Source organism: Hemicordylus capensis, chromosome 4 (assembly GCF_027244095.1).
Source record: "Hemicordylus capensis ecotype Gifberg chromosome 4, rHemCap1.1.pri, whole genome shotgun sequence".
Lineage (NCBI taxonomy): Eukaryota > Metazoa > Chordata > Lepidosauria > Squamata > Cordylidae > Hemicordylus > Hemicordylus capensis.
This window is the reverse complement of record NC_069660.1, coordinates 141216222-141237976: the sequence shown is the minus strand read 5'-3', so window position 1 is coordinate 141237976 and position 21755 is coordinate 141216222. Positions and strand designations below refer to the sequence as shown.

Sequence of the window (21755 nt, the reverse complement as noted above, 5' to 3'; positions counted from 1 at the left end):
TCCGGACAGCAGCCCAGCCACCCTTTTCTCTCCCTCTGCCCTCGTCAGTGCTGAGAAGGGCGGATGATATCACCACCCAGCATGTGTTTTCAGGCAATGATGTCATTGGCCTGTGTGCCAGCACCATACAATAATAATACACTTTATTTGTTATCTGTCCCATAACAAATTGTTCTCTGGGCAGCTTATAACACTACATTAGAACATGAGATAAATACACACATTAAACCATAACAGACCAAAAAAGGGGGGGGGGAGTTTAAGTTTAAATATGTATGTAATAATTTTATAAGTATGAAATGCTGCTGTCTCATTGTTGATTTAAGCTGTGTACTTTTAGTTGATCTATATTTAGAAGGACTTTATTAGTTTATTTGGGTTTTTTAATTGGTTGAAGTAGAAGCTTGACCAGTTTCTCTTTTATATTTGTTTTAACTTTGTGCTGGTCGTCGACTGAAATAAAGATTTGATTTGATCTGAATACAAAAACAATTTTAAAACTTTTTTTTAAAAAAGCAGTTACAATCAGATCACAATTTTTAAAAAAGTTTAAATTAAAAATTTAAATGGCCTGTGTGAACAAAAAGGTCTTTAACTGGTGTCTAAAAGAACAAAGCAACGAAGCCAGGCGAACCTCACTGGAGAGGCTATTCCAGAAATGGGGTGCCACCACCAAAAAGGCCATGTGAGGGCAGAGGGAGAGAGGAAGATGGGCAGGCAGTGCCCCTGGCCCCATGTGCAATGGTGCAAGTGAGGGAGGGAGGTGTCTGTGCAGACGGGTGATGCTGGCAGCAGGGAGGAATGGGAGCCACCAAAAAAAAAAAATCTAATGGTGGGCTGCCAGATGCATCGCTGCCCTACTGATTGAGTTCCCATGGTTCCCAACTTTCTTAGATAAATCCCATATAGACCAACAACCAGGGTCTCAGGCCCTGCTGTGAACTTCAGGCAGAAGCTCTCTTCTGACATTATGCTGTACATGCATTCAGGTGTCTGTACACAGGTACATGTTGTTGTGTGAATGACTGAATGTGCTTTCATTTTTAAATATGAACCTGGGTGCAGGCCCCCTGAAATGCAGGATACACATAGGAAATGTACTGCTATATGTGCATTGAACAAATGTGTGAATGACTGCACATGCAAACAAATCTCTCTGTGTGTACACTGTACACAGATGGTACATGTGTTGAACTTAACATTTGAATTGGATTTGACGCATCCCAGCCACATCTAGGAGACAATATGACAAGTAGGGTTGCCAACTAGGGACTTATGTTTATTTTTAACATTTATATCCCGCTCTTCCTTCATGGAGCCCAGAGTGGTGTACATGGTTATGTTTCTCCTCACAACAACCCTGTGAGGTAGGTTAGGCTAAGAGAGAGAAGTGACTGGCACAGAGTCACTCAGTGAGTTTCATGGCTGAATGGGGATTTGAACTCCAGTCTTAATCCAGCACTCTAACAATTACAGGACATACGACTATTTGGGGGACCAAATAACTTTTTTTTTTTTTTGCATGTGTTGTGGTGTCTGAAGTTCTGGGGAGGAGCTGGAACATTTTGTTTGCTCAGACACTTTGCTTTCATGGGCTTCTTTTCTTCCTTTGTCTCCTTCCCCTTCCTACTGACCATCCATCCAATGGGGAAGCCAGAGTGGAGGTTCTGCTTCAGTGACACGTTACAGAGCCACGTCATGCAGGAACATAGATTCATGGGCCTGGCAGGTGCAGTTTGCTTCCTTCATGTGGTGGCGGCGGCGGCGGCAGTGAGAAGTTAGCTAACTAAATTTACTCAATTTCCAGCTCCCCCTTTAATTGAGTAAAAAGGCACGTTTTAAAATGGTGAAACTTTTCTATTTATCATCAGAGAACAGCAAGCAAGTGGGAGTCCCTGCATGCACTACTGTGCCAGCATGCAAAGAGGCTGGCTCGGTAGCTAGCTGGCTGCCCTGCCTCAAGCCAAGAGGTGAAGTTGCTGGCCTGGCTAGGGAGAGCAGGCTGGGTAACCCATGGGGGAGGAGGGCAGAGGACTCTGTGTGTGCTAAGCCTAACCAGAAGATGAATTTACAGTTAAGAAGTAGGGGCCTTGAGCACAGGGGAGGAAGCATATGGTAGCAAGCATGCATTTTCCCCTTTGCTAAGCAGAGTCTGCCCTGGTTTGCATTTGAATGGGAGACTACTTGTGTGAGCACTGCAAGATTTTCCCCCTTAGGGGATGGGGCTGCTCTGGGAAGAGCACCTGCACACTTGCATGTAGAAGGTTCCAAGTTCCCTCCCTGGTATCCCCAAGATATGAGATTTTAAATAAATATGTCAAATAAATAAATATAAGACAGGGCTGAGAGAGACTCCTGCTTGCTACCTTGGAGAAGCTGCTGCCAGTCTGTGCAGGCCGTTTTGATCTAGATGAACCAATGGGCTAACTTGGTAGAAGGCAGCTTCCTATGTTCCTATGAACTCTACACAAAGAGTGCAGATTGAGCAGCCATACAGCAAACCTAGACATCAGCGTCACAGTGGTGAGCTGAATTTATCTCGTTTTTATCAAAATATGCATACGTTATACCAAAAACCATGCCATTTTTATGCAAAGTGGAGACTTTTTGGATACTTTTTTGGGTGCAAAGCGTCCTTTGGTGATGGATATGGACTTTTTTCATCATCTCGACCTGGCAACCCGAATTACACCAGCTCTTCCTTGTCTTACAAGCTGTGCAGCAATAAGTTAAGAACCACAAAACCACCCCAAGCTGGGAGAAAAACAGACTATATGTTTGCAAGTCATGCAAATGAGGAAAAGCCACAGCAGGATGGTTTAAGTACAGAAAACCGGAATATCTCTTTCTGTCATACCCGCAGCTGCTTTCTGAAAGAAACAAGAAACAAGAATGCCAGAACAATGAAGACTGAGCAAACTATGTCAACAAGGGTGAGTAAAGTCACAACTTGTTCTAAGCTGGTCACACCTGTGCTTGTTTAAAAACTTGAAAGAAATGTAGCATGCAATTCAGTTGCCAAGCTGCCTTTCAGACAGAAGAACAACCAGAGAAAACTCCAAATGGAAAACACACAAATATTCAGCGATGTTTTTTCAACCAGCACTAAGTAATTAGGCTGGTAATCAGTGTTCCCTCTAATTTTTTTTACATCTGTGGGTGGAATGCATTTTGTTTTGTGCGGCAGTATCAAGGTAGCATGTGAGCATGTGGTTTCAGTGAGGGGCTTTCTTGATTTGACCTGAGCAAGATCTAACATTAACTGAGTGGACATCAAAAATACTGTGTGCACCCACATCTGCATGCCTTAGAGGGAACCCTGCCTGCAATCTATTGTGCCCTTACCTAGAAGTAAGCCCTGTTGAACACAGTGGGAATTATTTCCAATGAAATAGTCATCACAGCTGCTCTTGAGAGAAAAGAGGGTGTGATATGCTCGTGAGCAGTGACCCGAAACACACCTTTCTCTTGCTCAGCTTAAGCTCTCAGAGCCAACATAGAGGAGATGTGGTCCAACAGTGTGTGTTTTTAAGTAAAGTGCAATCTCAGGAGGTGAATTCAAGCATAGAAATTGTGCTTCAGCTGAGCTAAGATTTAGCCCTTTCCTTCCTAGCATTTCAGTCTACATTTGCCACCCATGCCCAAGCTACTATTTGCCCCACTGAGGAAGCTTTGGGAAGAAGGCAGATCAAGGAAATGATGATGGGAGTGTGCTATTGCCTTTACACCCTCATGTCAGTTTCTCAGTCTCTCAACTATTTCCCCCCATGTTTGTCTCAGTTCTCCACTCCAGATCCCCCCATCCATACTGATCTTTGCTCTCTCACCTCATTACCAGTCTTCTTGTCTCCCCCATACCCATTTCCCAAGCCCTACAACTTCCCTTACTTGATGGTTCGTGCTGCTCTTCTTCCTCCCATAGCCACAGCTGCAGGCAGGATGTGGGGCTTGTAGTGTGTGTGTGGGGGGGATGTTTGGAAGATGCCACACTCTCTTCCTCTCCATGTCCATCTCCTTGCCTTGCAGGGAGAGTGGGATGAGTAGCTGTGGGAGGAGGGGTGGCACAGTGATGATGACAGGGACACTCCCACTCTCAGACAGGCTGATGAAGGCACTTTATCTGCCCTCTTTGCAAATCTGCCACCTGAGGTGACTGCTTCACCATGCCTCAGTAGTGGGCCAGCCATGATTGTCCTGTTTATCACAGGATAAACCTTGACTTATCCAGGTACTTAGCAGTAGTTTTGTTAACTCTTTTGACACAGAGAGCAGCAAGGATCTTATGGTCTTTATTGCAAGATCAGGCAATAAGATGTTACTAAAATTGGATCTTGTTATTGTCTCAAAATCTTGTCTTGAAATAAGTTCACTAAGATTCATTAAACATCCATCTGAGAACTTACTTCCAGAAGTTAGTGTGAGTGGATGGTGGCTGCAAGGATGATCCAGTACTGTTGATGTATTAAATTAAGTTTATGCTTCAATAAAAACATCTGAGTCTTTGAAACCTTTTGATGATCTAATTTTACATCAGTTTTTCTATCAAAGCTATATACCAAACTTTCTGACAACATTTTCTATTATAACTGATGTGATTCTCTCCCACCCCCAATGTTTCCAGTATCTGTGTTGTCCAAATAAATTAAAGTAATAAGGTCCTTGTGAATTAAGTCCTTGTGAGACTCTAGAAATATAGACAAAAGTACTGTTGCAGTGCTGTTGGTGTTATTTCCTGCTTTTTTTTTTTACACCAACAAAACCTTACCCCCAAAAGGTTTTTAAAACACATCTTGCCCTTTTTTGTGTGTCAAAGAGGTTTCAGCATTGATCCATGAATCAGGTATTTAATAAAAGGTTATGCAGTCTTCAAACAGATTATTTAAAAGAACTTTTAATACATAAGAACCTGAATTCAGTGCTTACATGTAGGTATGTGCACAAAACCGGGCTGGCCGGTTCAGTTTGAGTCTGGACCAGACTCGAACTGGATGAGGCATATTTGGTTTTCGGCACCCCAAACCCCATCCCAGTTTGGTTTGGGTTCAGGTGGGGTCACAATTAAAAATTTTGTGTGAACAAACAGTTGAAAGCAAGCAGCTTCTCTTAATATTTTCCTCTGAAATGCTCTGTGTTTAAGTGGGATGGACTGTGCAAATAAGCATCTAATTACTGAGTGTAAAAACCTATTTAAATGTGTCCCCAGCATATTCCGGTGTAAAAGGTAGTGCATTCAACTGATTTTAAGTGGCAGGATTGCTTATTCAAAGTTTGTGTAAAGAATAGCAGATTTGAGCCCAGTCTTTGTCTCAAAGCAAGCCCAAATGGGGGAAAGAAAAAATGCTGCATCATTCCCTCCATGTTTGCTCCACAAAGGCTGTTCCTTTGGAGTTTAAGTTTTAAATGGCTCCTTTGGTAGTCCAATTGCTGCCACCACATGCTCTTTTTAACAGAGTTTATTCCCCCTGGTGTGGGCCATGGAAACGCTCCTTCCTTACCAATGTAAGAATACAGAAAACCTTCCACATGCAGCCTACATGCGAAGACCAAACTTGGTAGTGTGAGTTGCTGAGCAGGCAACATTGAAATATGTTTGCACCAGAGTAAAACCCCTTTTCTTGAGTTAAAAATCCACTCAGAGACAGGTAAAGTACAAAGAACAAAAAGAGAAAAACTTTATTCAAAATACTACAGACTGCTTCATTCTAAGGCTCTCTCAGCTTTAAGTTACAAGGTAAAAACAAATACTCAGTACTTTACAAGATTACTTCCAAAGATCACTCCAGCTGGTGTTTGGAGTAGCACACTTTAAAAACATGGTTACCCAGTTGCAAGGATTCTTGAAAAGCACCTTTACAGGGTACAGAGACTTCTACAAAGCCCTGGCTGGATAAAAAGGGCTCAGGCTCAGTTCCTCTTTGTTACGTTACAGATAAAACCACAATAAACCAATTGTAAGGTTTTGCAAAAGCACAACATCAAAAGAAATCTAAGGCAGGCTAACGAACGGTTCCCTGGCTAAACCTTTCCCCAAAGCCCAAGCCCTGGCTCCCCTCCTGAACTCAACAAATCCATGGTAGAGACTTCAGGCCCCTGTAGAGCTCCAGGTTGCCGCAGATGCCAGGCTAGACAACCTCTTTTTCGCCCTGCCTGGCTCCAACCGAGAACAAAGACCCCCTTCACTTCCTGTTGCCAGGTCCTCCAGGGGGCGCCCACCGTGTGCTGAGTGGCTGATCCCTAGAGGTCACTGCCTGACAGACAGGACAGGGTTCCATTCTGGTTCACACTTTAGGGCAGGGGAGGGCTGATCACCACAGTTGGGTTGGATGGGGAGAGGGGAAAGGTAGTAGATCAGGTGAACTCTGGATTGCTTGGCAATTCATTTTGAAATTATTGATCTAAATATTGAGTGTTAAAAATATTTTGAGAACAATAATATCTACAATGTGATTAATTCAGAATTTACACACACACACACACACACACACACACACGTGCTCCAAAGGATATTCCAGTGTAGAAAGTAGTACATTTGGAATTTGGAATGTCTTATACCTTTCTAACACTGTTGAGTTTATATCTTTTGTTCTTTACCACAACAGAGTATTTTTAAGACAGCTATTTTAATAACTGCCCCATCCCCTGAGGAGTAATGAAACATGAGTTCTGGTACCTTTCACCCCAGGAAAAAAAATCCTGACTGTTCCTGTTTTATCTCTTCCATTGGAAGCTGCTTTGCAAACTACCATAACGTTTTCTCTTCAAAATAAGCTTTAAATGCTATTTTATTTGTTGTTGATCATGGTGGGGGAAGCACCAAGGGGTATTTCTCAGCCATTTAATTCTGAGAGTTTTTCCAGTTTCAGTGTTGGGACTCTCCCCCAACACTGAGTGGGGTGGGGCACTCACCTGACTGGGTAGTGAGCAGATCAACAGCCAGGAGTTGGCTGGCTGTGCATGAAGCTGACGGTAACCATGCTGGGAGCGGGGGAGGGTGAGGAAGCTGGGAGGGTGGCTGCCCTTTACTGGGCCAGAATGGCTCAATAAGCCCATTGCCTGGTGCAGCCAGTTGCTAGCAGGTCTCTCTATTCTGCAGAGACTCTGGGGGATGATGTGACATTTCCACAACTCCTGCCCATAGGATCAATGCTCATTTATTATAGGACTTGTTTTGCAACAGACCCTCAAAGGGCCCCCTTGCTTGGGTCTTCAATAACTTGTTCTGGAAATGGAGTCCTGTAAGGTGGCCCCTTTAAGGGGTAACAGGCAGAATACAAGAGGGTGGGAATGGAAGGCAGGGGAGGGGTTAAGAGGGGTGGTGGATGACCCTGGGAACATATATATAAGGGGCTTGAAGCCAGTGATGATAAGGCCAGTGGAGATGGAGGGAGGCTGCCTGCCTGTCTGTCCGTATGGACTCCTGGGGAGGAGCAAGGCATTCCCTTTCCCTGACAGATGGAGGAGGATCAAGGCTTTGAACCTCATCCCTCTGAGGCCTGTATGCCCAGGGGTTGTGAAAGTTGTGAAGAGGAAACGCCACATTCAGTTCACACACATACACTCATATACATGGATATATACCCAGACCAATCAAAAGACTTACAATGCAGAACGATCACAGTGTGTGTGTGTGTGGGGACCCTACCAACTTTACTTACAAATATCACTATGCACACACCCACACATATCTTTGTATCTTCGGGGACAATCTAGCCAATAATAAACACTTTGATATCCCACTGATTTCACTGAGAGTGTTACACAATGAGACCACTGGAACTCAAACATTGGTCTCATGATAATCAAGGTAGGAAGGCTAATGATGATCAAGGTAGGAAGAGCACAGGGCTATGATCAATTTTCCATGCAAGAACAGTCTAAACCAGGCTTCCCCAAACTGCAGCCCTCCAGATGTTGCTGAACTACAACCCCCAGCATACCCAGCCACAATAAATTGTGCCTGGGGATGCTGGGAGTTGTAGTTCAGCAACATCTGGAGGGCCGCAGTTTGGGGAAGCCTGGTCTAAACTATGAGAAAATAGCATAGAAACAGGTCAGCTGGGGAGGGAGGAAAAGAAGCAAAGATTTAAAGAGATATCTAAAATCACAAATGGTTTGTAAAAGAAAAACCAAGATTTCTTTCTGTTTCACCACCTTTAACAGACTTTTAAAACTTACTATATATGTCCATCTTTCTCTGCTTTCTCTGTCTTCACCACACATTACATAAGAGATAAAGAAGAATTTCAGAAATGGGCAGGTTCAGAAAGAAACATCCTTTGTTCAGAAATGCCAACCCAATATGAGCAAAGTCCAACCTCCTCCTGAATTTCATCTTGACTCACAATGGCTTAGTGCCAACAATCTCATCTGTAAGTTTCCATCTCCCCACCCCATTTCTTACTCTTTCACACGCTTACTAAGTTGACAGAAGGAAGGAGAAACAGCAGCTGAGGCTAAACTTGATGGCTTCTTCTTAACTATTCTGTTATTTTAACCTGCTGACATGAACTCTGGGGAATATATGGCTTGGAGTTTTTAGATTATTATTTATTCTACTTCCTGGAAAAATACATTTCCCAGAGCTAAGCTGATGGTAGTTTCTTTAATGAAGATACCTTGTATGCCAGTGTGCAGGCATGCTACATTTTCCCCAACTCTAACGCTGTAAAATGGAGATTCCCCAATCAAAAAGAAAACTAGAAGGAAAGGATTACTCTAATCCCCCCCTCCCTGGTTTCATGACTTCTCTCTTTTTTCCTGGAAATGTATCTTCCAAAGACAAGTCACTCTTAAACAGAGCCTTCTCCAGTATCTGTTGCTTTGCTAACCAATGTGAAAGTACTGAAGCTGAATCTGGATTCTTCTGAGCAGCTTTTCTGAGATCTCTACAAGGTAAACATCTGGGAAATACAGCCTAGTTTGGGTCAGTTCCATACAACTGGGGTCCTTGCAGCCAGGCATTAGCTCCTGGGGATAGTTTGCCTAATCTTGATAATACATGTGAGTACATTTTTTTTACCATGTATACTAATCTGAGTTCTTTGGAGGGAGCTTGAGATTGAAATGTGAGAAATAATATATTGGGTGATATTTGGACTAATGAAATGCTGGCACTAGGTGAGATGCACCAATGCTGCTGACAGAGGCGTATCTAGGGAAAATAGCGCCTAGGGCAAGCACTGAAATTGCGCCCCCTGTCCAAGCATCTGACACCCAACTTTCAGATAACTTTACCATAATATCAGCTGAAAAATACAAGTCAAGCTCATTAATCTTTTAATATTTCAAAAACTATTTAGCAGTGGATGTAGCCAGATTAAAAAATGCTGGAAAACTACAAATTTCAGTATGTTGCGACTCATGAAATACCCAAATACTATGTGGAGGTGTACTTGGAAAACTAAACAGAAGTGCCTGTCTAATTCTCTAGTATGCATTGTAGCATCACTATTACATAAGTTTTAAAAATAAATGGAGAATTTGACTTTTCCCAGATATTCTGAAAATAATTAAAGGATATGCAGAGTAAACTGTGTCACTGCTTGGAATATATTCTAGTATTTCAGAAAGACAGTTAAAATGAGAGAAAGAGAGCAAGAAACTCCCAGTGGGCCTTAATACTAAGGATTTCACACTGATTCAAAGACAAACTCACCATTAATAGCCATATTATTAAGACATCACATTTAACTCACTTATAACAAGAAGCAAAGTAAGAGCAAATGAATACAATCCTAGCCCATAAGCTTCAGCTCCGTATTCACAAGTCCTGATTCTCTGTACTTAGTGCCAAACTAAATATGTGTACAGGGACATATTATTATTATTATTTTAAAAAAATTACCTACAGCCCCTTTGGGGGGGCTTCCTAAAGGCCATGTAGGGGGGTCTGCCAAGGTTCCCCCTCCCCCCGCTGGCCTCTAGGGCTTCTCAGAGACCATTTGAGTATGTGCGGTGGCCATTTTTTAAAACAATTTTTTAAAAAATAAATGGCTGCTGAAAACAAAATGGCCACTGTGCATGCACAAATGGCCTCTGCAAGGCCTGGCCTGGCCTAGGTACTCACAGAGGCCATTTGAGCATGCACAGTGGCCATTTTGTTTTCAGCAGCCATTTAAAATAAAATTAAAATTTTAAAGAATGGCGCCCCCTTCAAGTGGCACCCAGGGCACGTGCCCTGCCTGCCCCAGCCTAGATATGTCCCTGGCTGCTGATGAGTTTGACTATCACACACAGCACCAGCACTCATGGAGAGACAAAGTTTGACAACCTCCCCTTCCTCTGAGAGTGCCACCCAAAAATATGTGCAGGAGGGTCACACAGTCCTCAAGGTCATATTTAGGGATGTGCAAAAAATTTCGGGCACAGAACGATCTGTGCCCAAAATGAACAATTTTGGGTTATTCGGGGCCGAACCGAATCACCCCCGATGTCCCCCGATATTTTTTGGGCACGAGCCAAATCACCCGAATTTCGGACCTGAAAAATTCGGGTGATTTGGTTCATGGTTGATTTTTGGTGATTTTTTTAAGTTTTAGTGACTTTGGGGCAGTTCGTGGGCATAGCATGGGATCTGGGCAAAAGGAGTGGGGTGGGGTGGTAGTGCCTAATGGGTGCAGGCTACCACCCCAATTTCAGGGGGATTGGGCAAAGGGTTGATTTTTGGGAAATTTCTGAAATTTTCATGTCTTTGGGGCAGATTGGGGCAGATTGGGGCAGAAAGTGGGGCCTGGGGCAGAATAGTGGGGTGGGGTGGTAGTGCCTAATGGGTGGAGGCTACCACCCCAATTTCAGGGGGATTGGACAAAGGGCTGATTTTTTGAGAATTTTTGAAGTTTTAGTGACTTTGGGGCAGTTTGGGGGCAGAAAGTGGATCTGCCCCAAAGGAGTGGGGTGGGCTGGTAGATAGTGCCTAATGGGTGGAGGCTACCACCCGTCCCCAATTTCAGAGTGATTGGGCAGAGGGGTGAATTTAGGTGAATTTATGAGGTTTGTCTTCATAAGGTGAAGTGTGCTAAATTGATTACTTCCTCATATTCATAGTAAGTGTGAAAAAGTGAAAGTGGGGTCATGAGAGTTGTTTAATTGAAAAAAAATCTCATTTGCTATGATAGAATGAGAATTCACACCTCAGAAGTTTTTTCTGAGGTGTGAATTCTCATTCTATCATAGCAAATCAGATTTTTTTCAATTAAACAACTCTCATGACCCCACTTTCACTTTTTCACACTTACTATGAATATGAGGAAGTAATCAATTTAGCACACTTCACCTTATGAAGACAAACCTCATAAATTCACCAAAATTCACCTCTCTGCCCAATCACTCTGAAATTGGGGACGGGTGGTAGCCTCCACCCATTAGGCACTACCACCCCACCCCACTCCTTTTGGGCAGATCCACTTTCTGCCCCCAAACTGCCCCAAAGTCACTAAAACTTCAAAAATTCTCAAAATATCAGCCCTTTGTCCAATCCCCCTGAAATTGGGGTGGTAGCCTCCACCCATTAGGCACTACCACCCCACCCCTCTATTCTGCCCCAGGCCCCACTTTCTGCCCCAATCTGCCCCAATCTGCCCAAAAGACATGAAAATTTCAGAAATTTCCCAAAAATCAGCCCTTTGCCCAATCCCCCTGAAATTGGGGTGGTAGCCTGCAACCATTAGGCACTACCACCCCACCCCACTCCTTTTGCCCAGATTCCAAGCTATGCCCCCGAACTGCCCCAAAGTCACTAAAACTTAAAAAATTCACCAAAAATCAGCCCTTTGCCCAATCCCCCTGAAATTGGGGTGGTAGACTCCACCCATTGGGCACTACCACCCCACCCCAAAATTTTGCCCCTCGGCCCCTTTTTACCCACCTGAATTGATTCGGATTTGGATTTGGATTAAATCCGAATCCGAACCGAATCAAGGGTGATTCGGGTGACCCAGATTCGGGCACAAAACAGAACAGGGGTAATTCAGTTTGGGTCCGAGCTGAATCACCCGAAAACCCGAATTGCACACCCCTAGTCATATTTTCAGGTGACACAAGGGACTTCCAGGGAAAGGGGAGGGTGTCCAAATCCCCCTCCCCCCATAGGTTCTGGTGCTGTGTGAGTCCAAAACTCAGCACCAGCAGATCACAGGTAGCACCAGTGCTTCATTAGTCTGGATATCAGCCATTGTTCCTTAGGTAATGCATTCTAAAGCCTCTACAAGTATAGCTGATATGTTTCAGGTAACCCTAGTTTATACAAACACTGTTAGTGTTTTAATGTACACAGGCTGAATAAAGATTTCTCCTTCCTGTTGCCTGAATTGGCCCCAGGTTCTAGCACATAGTTACTGGCTCCTCCTTGGTGTTGTGCTTGAATTTTCTAAGTTCCTATCATAATAAAGATGAAAGTCTTTTGTCAGGATTGCAGTAACTGCTGCACCAGGATCAATTCTAATGTTAAGAATGTGGGGTTTTTAGCTTTGTGTTTGCATACCAAAATGTTACCTGTTCTACTGAGGATATAGATGGTAGGAACATGAGTTCCAGTGCTGTTAGATAGGCATTTCTTCTTGTATTGGCTTTATAATGCTGGATGCTCCACATATTGCAGTAAACGTTCCGACACTGTGGCTCCATTCAGACATAGCATGAAACCTTGAGTAGACAAAACTGTGGTTCCTCTGTAAAGCCAAGAATCATGCTGCAGACAATTGATTAACTGCAATTTAGTAACCTCTGGCTTCTGGGCAGAGGAACCTCTGCCTCTTCCTAGTCTGCACAGGCTGCATCTCAGCAAGCTCTATTCCACTCATGTCACCAGACAGTTGGCAAAGCGTCAGCATGCTAGTGAAGCTGCAAGCATTGGCCATGATGTTAGAGGGGGCGGGCTCAGTGCAATTGTGACTTTTCGGCAGTCTTCACCCACCCTCAGCTATACACAGCAGGGCAAAGACATTTTAACCTTTTTCTCACACCGCTTAAAGATAAAACACCGGTTAAAAATAAACTGCACAAGCAATTCCTCTGCTATTCATTCATTCATTCATTCATTCGATTTCTATACTGCCCTTCCAAAAATGGCTCAGGGCAGTTTTCATAGGGAAATAATAAATAAATAAGATGGATCAGTCAAAATAAGTCAAATAAGTCAAAAAAGAAACATAAGATAGACACCAGCAACAGTCACTGGAGGTACATATTATTCTCATATGTTCGCAGAATGAGTTTGTTACTGGCAATGGCCATTTGTGGCCCCCCCCACACCAGCCCATTCTCCAGCAGATATGTCAGGAGATGCATGCCCCCCACTACCCATTTCTCTGGAGATGTCTATTCCTCCCCCCTCCCAGACACCCATCCCTATCCTGTATATGAGTGCTTATGTATGGCTGGGTCGCATGAGACTGCTAGGAATAGATCAAGATGACTTCGGATTTGCCTCTTCGGTTTTTTGTAGTATTCTGTTTTTTATACAAGTTGGTAGGGGAAGGGGGACCCAGCCCCTTCCCCTGGGTGTAAGTATGCTTGGTCTCGGCCAAACCTCATGAGAAGAACTGTCCATCTAGAGCAGGATTAAATCACACAAGAGATTCTTCTTGTGAGACAAAGACTGATCCTGCTCCGGAGCCGACCACTCTCTCATAAGGGTGTCTGGCCATAGAGACACACATGTGGACTGGAGGGTTTTCACCGCCCGGCTTGGTTGGCAATGCCACCAAAGCCCTGGGAAGGGTCCCTAGGCAACATCCCTCCCAGAACTGGTGACTGCCAGGAACTAGGATAAGCATCCCATAAGGAATCTGGTCTCCCTGCAGCATCTATCCATGCTCAGTTTTCCTGCTTGCAGTCTCTGGCTAGGTTCTAGTCCATGGGTGCCCCACCCCAGAGTGCCCCACAGTGGCTAGTTTGTATTTACTGCAGCATTGGGCCGAACCATTACTGATGCAGGATTCATCCCCGGTTTCTCCTGGTCTGACCACCCAATCTGAAACTGCTCAAATACCCAAAGTGGCCTGGACTACATTGAAGTTTGGAAGGGTTGGGCAAGGGGGAAGGTGCGGAGTATGAGTTCTATTGTTAACCAGTATTGCTGGGAGTTAACAAAAAAAGCAGGAACCCCTATAATAAGAATGTTTACCTCATGAGAGTGCAGTCAAAAGGAGAGCTGAAACACATTAGTGTCTCTCTTTTCTCTGGTGGACTAGCCCTGAGAAGGCTAACTCCTCAGCCGACAAGCCAGCACAAGGATGAAAGGGTATTGGGTCTTACTCTCACTGCTTTGCCCGGGTCTACAAGCCTGGTGGCACCCTTGGATACAGTAAATGAAGCCCCAGGATCCTTTGCCTGCCTTAATATACGTTTCTCCTGCCTTAATATACATATCTCATACATAAAATGACTTGGGCCCTGGGTATTTAAGAGAACATCTTCTTCATCATGAACCCCACCACCCATTGAGATCATCAGGAGAGGTCCATCTGCAGTTGGCAACTTGGGGGCGGGCCTTCTCCGCTACTGCCCCAAAGCTTTGGAATGAGCTCCCTGCTGAAATAAGAGCCTCCCCACCTTGGACAATTTAAAAAAAATCTTTAAAGACACATCTGTCCACGCAGGCTTTTAATTAAATACTGTTTTAACATGGTTTGAAAATACTGTTTTGAAATTTTAAATTGTTGTAATGTTTTATCTTTTTGCTGTCTTTTATTTTAACCAATGTTTTAAATTCTCTGTTGTCATTTATTTATTTTAACTAATGTTTTAACTTTTCTGTTGTCATTTTTGTTGTTGTAAACTGCCCAGAGATGTAAGTTTCGGGCAGTATAAAAATACATTGAATAAATAAATAATATCTCCTCTTAGGAAGTCAATAAGATCTGTTCCACGAGTATCAGATGAGCAGCCCCAGCCCTTCTGCGGTCTGGTAACCTGTGTCTTCCCCCAGGATTCTCGGACATGTCACTCAGTCTGTTCCCCCTCCCTCCCATACTTGTGTGTACATTAACACCAAAGAAACTACACTCCATTGATAACATCTGAGAGCCCCAGGAATGGGGCTAGATTGGGTTTTAGGTCAGTGAAAAGGCTCCTTGCACCCGTGTCTATTCTCCTTCATTTATTTTTAGCGTCCTTTCCCCAATGTCATTTTCTCCCTTTAAATGTGAGAATTGTAGGGATGTGGCATCTCTGTTGCCAAGCAGTTACAGGACGAGCAAAGAGATGGTAGAGAGTGGAGTATCAGCTCCAAGAGGCAGCCAGTGAGAAACACAGCTTCCCTAGAACGGATGTATTTATGGGCTGCTCTGAGCCAACCTCTCTATGATGGCCGGAGGAGCTTGCTCACAAAAACCAGGTTATAGCGGCAGCAAATTTCAGACTACACAATGCTGCCTTCTAACTGCAGGTTTTATCAGTGAAACGCACTACAAACCGAGCTGAAAACTGAGCCGTGGTTGGGTGACAAAACTGCAGCTTCATGCTTTTGGATGATTACAAACTAAAACCTCTGGCACATTTACCTCTGGTTTGGCAGTATGTCTTAATGGGACCTGTATCCTATCCCCAGTGGCACAGGATGCTATTGCCATTTAAAATAGGATGGATTGACACATCTTATCTATGTTCCCTTCATACTCCTTGAACCCATTGGGCACTACCACCCACAACCCACTCTGGGCCACCATGGTGCCTCCCACGTGGAGCTATAAGATTGCTCAAATCCCTATTATTCCCTATGGGGAAAAGCTTAAAGTTGTGTAAACTTCAAAAATTCTTTAAATATCACCCCTTTGCCCAATTTCTTTGAAATTTGGGTGGTAGCTTCCACCCATTGGGCACTACCACCCACCTCACTCTTTTGGACCTGGGACCCTTTTTTATATCCAAATCAATCTGGATTCAGAAAATTTGAGTACAAATCAAATCTGGGGTGATAGGGGTGCAGGTCAGGTTCAGACCCAAAACAAATCGGGGGCGTTTCAATTCGGGTACAAATTGAAATGAAAAAATCAATTTGTGCATACCCCTATTGTTCAGTTCCTTGCATCCTCACCTTTTAATTATATTTTTGGCTAATGTGAGAATCAGATCCAAATCAAGTACTGCTGCTGCTAATATGGCGTTTCTTAATCCAATTTAATCCAATCCAATCTAATCTAACCTAATCTATTGTTAGATTTATATACTACCTTTCATAAAATTATCCCAAGGTGGGATAATCTGACCATGTCTCGTAAATTCTTCTTTTGATATTTTTCAGTTTCATTGTTTAGAAGGTATATACGCTGCCATGATTAAAGCCTCTACAATTTCTCCTCATTCCTGGCATCTCCTATTAAAATCTTGCTCTTCCACATATGACTTCATTTTGCCTCCTCATAAAATGGAGAGTAAAAGCCTCTTCCACTTTCTTATAACCTTCCTTTTCTTCTGTAGTGTGTGTGAGTGCATATTGAATGCTCTTTTCATCATATTTCCCTGCACAAAATTAAAGCAGCTGGTTCTTGTGGTTTCAACACTTTCTGGAGCCAAATCCAAAGGGTAGTCTTAAATGACTCTACCTGGGTCCAGGGTGTAGACACCACTATCAACTTCCTGTAAATTTGATCTAGATCACCAGATTGTATTATATCTGTATATTTTGCCTCACTAGCCAATAGCAGCTTTAGGAAGAAAGGGTTAAACCCTCCTCTCCCCACAGGGCAGTCCATATACAGGGCTGCCTGGTGGACACACAGCTGTCCACCCCGCCTTCCCACAACTGTTATGTATATTTTAACACCCTGCAGGAAGTTCTATTTCCATATCTGCTGTGTCACATCTAGTTTGGCCTTGATTACTTTTTGTTTTCCTTCAAAGCCAGGAAAACTAAGGCAAACAGAGAGTCAAACTAGAGGTGATGGTGGCAGAGTGGTGGATCTGAATACGCATCTGTCCCACCACTTGTAGACAGTGGTAAGATCTGACTTCAGCAGTGAAAGGGGAGTGTGTGTGAGGAGTGCAGAGCTCTTTCCGGCTTGTCACATGCCTTGCTGCAGATCCTCTCGCTTTGCAATTTTCTTCCAGCCAGAGGCACTCTTACCCCTGGACTTCGGGGCCAAAGTCCAGGGCCTCCATAGCCCCTGGGGCCCCCCAAATCCTCTGTAGTCTGTCCTGGGTGTTCTGGTCACCTGGCCAAGCATGATGATGCTTAATTTTCAGAGGAGAGGGAGCCTCCAAAGGCCTCTAGATCCAGGCTCCAAAATTATCTAGGTGCACCACTGCTTCCAGCCAGGCACCTAGGCAAGGTGGACTGGGATGAGGGAGGGTTCTGCATTCCTCTGCACATACCCTTTTGATGATAAGATTAGCTCCCTCCCTGCTTTCTACATAGTTGGGGCAGGTATGTGATTAAACATCCAGAACAGCTACTGTTCTCTCTCTTTTGCCTCCTGTTTGCCCAAGGTCTTCAAACAGGTAGCCAAAGAGCCACAAATGGAACCCATACATATTCCCTGAAATCAACACAGTTGACACAGCTGCTGAACCATGCTGCTTTATTAGAGGACTAATTACCCTGAAAATGGATTTTGCCTGCTTGAATGGATGACTGCCTCTTGGGCACACCCAGCAATCTCTGACATTATTTAGTATGATAGGAAGCACCACCTATTCAACCTTTTAAAGGGCAAGTATGCACATTCAAACACACTGAGAATGTAATCTCTCGCTCTCAGATATAGAGGAGACGTACATTGGCTAGAAGCTGCCTTGACTATATTTGCAAGCACCTCTCATTTAAATTGCTTATGGAGTCAAGCAGAGATCTGGCAGCAGAAAGAAGAGTGGTGTGAAAAATCCAGGTCTGTACAATTCGAAGGCTTCACTAATCTTGTATACACAAGAGATCCAGTTCAGTTGACTTTTGTGTGTATAGGTGTTGCAAACAAATATAGGATAATTTCAGGGTTTGAGTTCTCGCGTAAGAAATATGCAAACCTTTCTTTACAAGCCAGGCATTTCCCTCAAGAGGTGTCTTTTTCTCTAAATGTTGCAAAGCAGTGTGAGAGGATACAGCTGCAGCACCTCCTACAATTCTATCGTTTTGCTATTTCCTTTGCCTTCCCTTCTTTCTCACCTGCTATGATGAAGAAATAAGATGGTGCTTGCCACAGAGAGAAGACTGAAACAGGACCGGTGAAGCAATGAAACAGTGGCTGCAGTCACCACCTTCAAACCTTTGAAGGCACAGGCCTCACTCTGAGAAGAGCTCACAAGCCTATTTTTAGGGATATAGGAAACTGCCTTATACCAAGTCAGTCCATGGGTCCATCTAGTTCAGTACTGTCTACAATACTGGCAGTGGCTTCTCCAAGGTTTCAGGCACGAGTCTTTCCCAGCCCTACCTGGAGAGGCTGGGGATTGAACCTGGGATCTTCAGCGTGCAAAACAGATGCTCTTCCACTGAGCTACAGCCCCATCCTCAAAGGTCCCATACATGGGTCTCCCCTGCATGCAATGTTTGCAGCAAGACTGCTTCACTTCAGCAAGATACCTGTATTGTGTGCCCTTAGAACAGGACTTTGGCCCTCAGAAGAGCGCATGTTTTGTATGCAAAATGTCCAAGGCTCAATCTCTGGCATCTCTAGATAAAGCTGGGAAACCCTGGAAGGAAACCCTTGTTTGAAACCCTGGTGAGTCGGACTCAGTGACTCTAGGCAGTAAGTCACAAAGCAAGGAACCAGGAACAAAGAAGAACCTGACTTACCTCCCTGTGTAGAGATTCAAACCCAAGCTTCCTTTGCACCTACATGTGAGTAGCCTCCCAGCCAGTGCCAGGAAGATCACCTGCGTTCTTGTGGTGCATTATGGGAGTTCCAGGGGCTGGGAAGACATCCCAGATCCTAACCCTCCACACTGCCGGCAGCAGCCAGCAATCAACTGGGTGGGATTGCCACCCAGGAAGGAGTCCTCGATCAACTACCGAGAAGCTAAGCATTTTAAGGCTTCCTTCAATGCAGACTAGCGCCCTTTCTCACAATCAGCAAGAAAGGGTGAGAACACCATTGTGTGGTGTTCCAAGGAAAGACAGCTGCAATGGGAAAATATGAGTTAGCATCGCCCCTAGGAACATAGGAACATAGGAAACTGCCATATACTGAGTCAGACCATTGGTCTATCTAGCTCAGTATTGTCTTCACAGACGGGCAGCAGCTTCTCCAAGGTTGCAGGCAGGAATCTCTCTCAGCCCTATCTTGGAGAAGTCAGGGAGGGAACTTGAAACCTTCTGCTCTTTCCAGAGCGGCTTCATCCCCTGACATAGCTAGCAGAATTGTGCTGTAGAAAATTATGCCCCATCATTTTAATTCTATTTTAATTTTATTCTATTGATTTGGTGACTTCAAGGCCCAGATTGCAGAAATGAAATCTCATTATCAAAGCCATCCCCTGGGGCTTGAAAAGGGGATGTGCTGTTACTTGATAGAAATTGGACAGCTCATGATAATCTATGAGGCTGCATACTGGATGCCAATAAGGAGGCTGATGTAAGCAGATTGCTGCCTTTATGTTAGCTCTTCATAATGTGTGCTTGCACTAGGCAGTAACTCCCACCATGGGCAGATTTAGCACTGTAACATCAGGGCCGGATTAACATAGTAGCAAATGTAGCATTTGCTACGGGCCCCGCGTTTTCTAGGGCCCCGCACGCCTGGCTTGAACGTCTGCCCCTTCTTTTGTTCTCTATTTGGTGCTCTCTGCTGACTCTCCTCATTGCCTGCTCCTGCCCATTCTCTCGCCTCGCTCGAGGGCATTTAAGCAAGGTCTTCCTGGCACCATGGTGTTGATTGGGTTATCTGTTGTGTTAAGCAGCATGGGAGGGAGTAGTAAGAGCAACAATAGGAACAGATAGCTTGCAAAGGGGTCTCAAAGATAACTTAATCACCAGGGAGTTGGTCCTTATTTGTTTAAACTGTAAAAGTTTTTAAAAACATACACACAGAGAGTAAAAGAAATAAAAGCAGTTTAGATTAAAAAACAACCAACTATTAATGCCGGGCGGAAGAAAGGAAGCTAAAGAAGATGCTAGTTGAATGTTGCCAGTGTTTTCTGACTGACTGGGAGAGGGTAAAGATAAACAATGAGAATATGTACCTTTAAGAGGAAAAAGAAAGCCGGAAGTAACTCAGATGCACGGCAAGAGGAGTCTCAAAGTTTAGTGGATCAATTGAGGGGAGCTTGGAGGGAGATTATATTATGGTCTTGTTGGGTAAGGTCACTTATATCCTCCTTTAGTATCTAGTGCTGTTTGGAGGGAATCTGTGATCATTGCTTTTCAAGGAACTGCCAAATTTAAGGTGAGCTCCTTTCCTCTCCTCTATAACTGAAATAACTACTGCTGCGTTGCCAGCTTCATTAGCTTTACATTGGGATGCCCGTTGAAATTGTCCAAAGATAAACGGAGGCTGCAAACCTAAACACACTTACTAGAGAGTAAGGCTCATTGAGTTCAGTGGGACTTACTTCTGAGTAAACATGCTTAGGGTTGCACTGAATGATTTGTGCATTTCCTCCTTTTAATATTAAGCATGTTAGTGTAATTTAGATTGAAAGAGGCTGTGCCTCCTGCCAAAAAATTGTCTTTTGGATACTTCTGTTTTCATGGAAGTTGCTAATGCACCTTATCATAATCACATTCATTTGCAATGCATCAACTATTTTAAATATACATCTGCTTTCCTGTCTGGCTTGCACAAGAGGTTAAACATATATTTTTAATATTGTCAAATGGCCCTTTTAATGTGATGGCTGCTGGGATCCAATATGTTCTGCACACAATGGAATCAAACATCCACTGTTGTGTGCCAAAATTGCTAATAGGTTCAGATTTCTCAAAGTAAAGAATTCCTGAGAACCTTTTAATTTAAACATTCAGAGTTTGTTCCCCACCCCCTTTCTCTTTGTGAAAATAACTCCAAAGGAAAACCCATGGTCAGGATCACAAAAGTGTGTACGTGCGGGTGTGTGTGTGTGTGTTTTGCAGTTTGTTGACTGGCTGGCTCAGCTGAGTGGAGGCATGGCGTGGTTGGTGGGGGGGTACTAGGCAAATGAAAAAATTGAATTACTTTACTATGCAAGTAAATAATTCATGTTTCAATATTTATGTGCATTTTTTAAATTTGGGGCCCCTTCATAACATATGCTACAGGCTTAATCCGGCCCTGTGTAACATTGAACTAGCGGTGCCATATAGGAGGGCCTATAACTACAACTTCAGGAAGGCCTTAAAAATGCATCTTCTTAATCAGGCCTTTGGTTCGTTTATGTAACTTTTTAAAGCTGTTCTGTTGTTTTAGTTGTTTTTTTAACTGTCTTTAAGTTTGTAAACTGCCTTGAGATTGATGATTTAGGCAGCATAGGAATGTGATAGGTAGGTAGATAGATAGACAGACTAGCAGACTGGTATGTGGGTTGGCGCTGGGGGGCTCATTCATCCTATTAGCTGCTGTTGAAGTAGAAGTAATCAGTTTGGGAACTGATATCTGACACTTTAAAAAGAAGCACCAAAACAAAAAGCCCAACCCTTCATTCTGGAAGTTTCATTTGTATGAGCTTTGCAACAACCCAACAGCTGGGTTTAGGAGGAGGTAAGTATCTGGGGTATGAAAATGATTGCAGGAGAGTGAGGGCAGCAGGCATTACCGTTATTCTTAAAATTAAAAACATTCTATAAGGTCAAAGGAAACAGATTTGTATTCATTGGCATATACAGTATATGACATGCATAAACATATGAT

At 43.7% G+C, this 21755-nt stretch overlaps 1 protein-coding gene across 4 annotated transcripts in view; it reads left to right on the top strand.

The window, feature by feature from the left end:
- The first annotated feature begins 2888 nt into the window (after window positions 1-2888).
- LOC128324259 (beta-1,3-galactosyltransferase 2-like) overlaps window positions 2889-21755 on the top strand; it is a 30647-nt gene continuing 11780 nt past the window's right edge. The window contains exon 1 of one of the 4 annotated variants that reach the window (XM_053248590.1): window positions 2889-2933. The gene's annotated coding sequence lies outside the window, so the exon portion shown is untranslated. Of the gene's footprint in view, window positions 2934-17690; window positions 17823-21550; window positions 21606-21755 lie in introns of those variants that run through there. The other 3 variants (XM_053248592.1, XM_053248591.1, XM_053248589.1) reach the window with 3 other exon arrangements.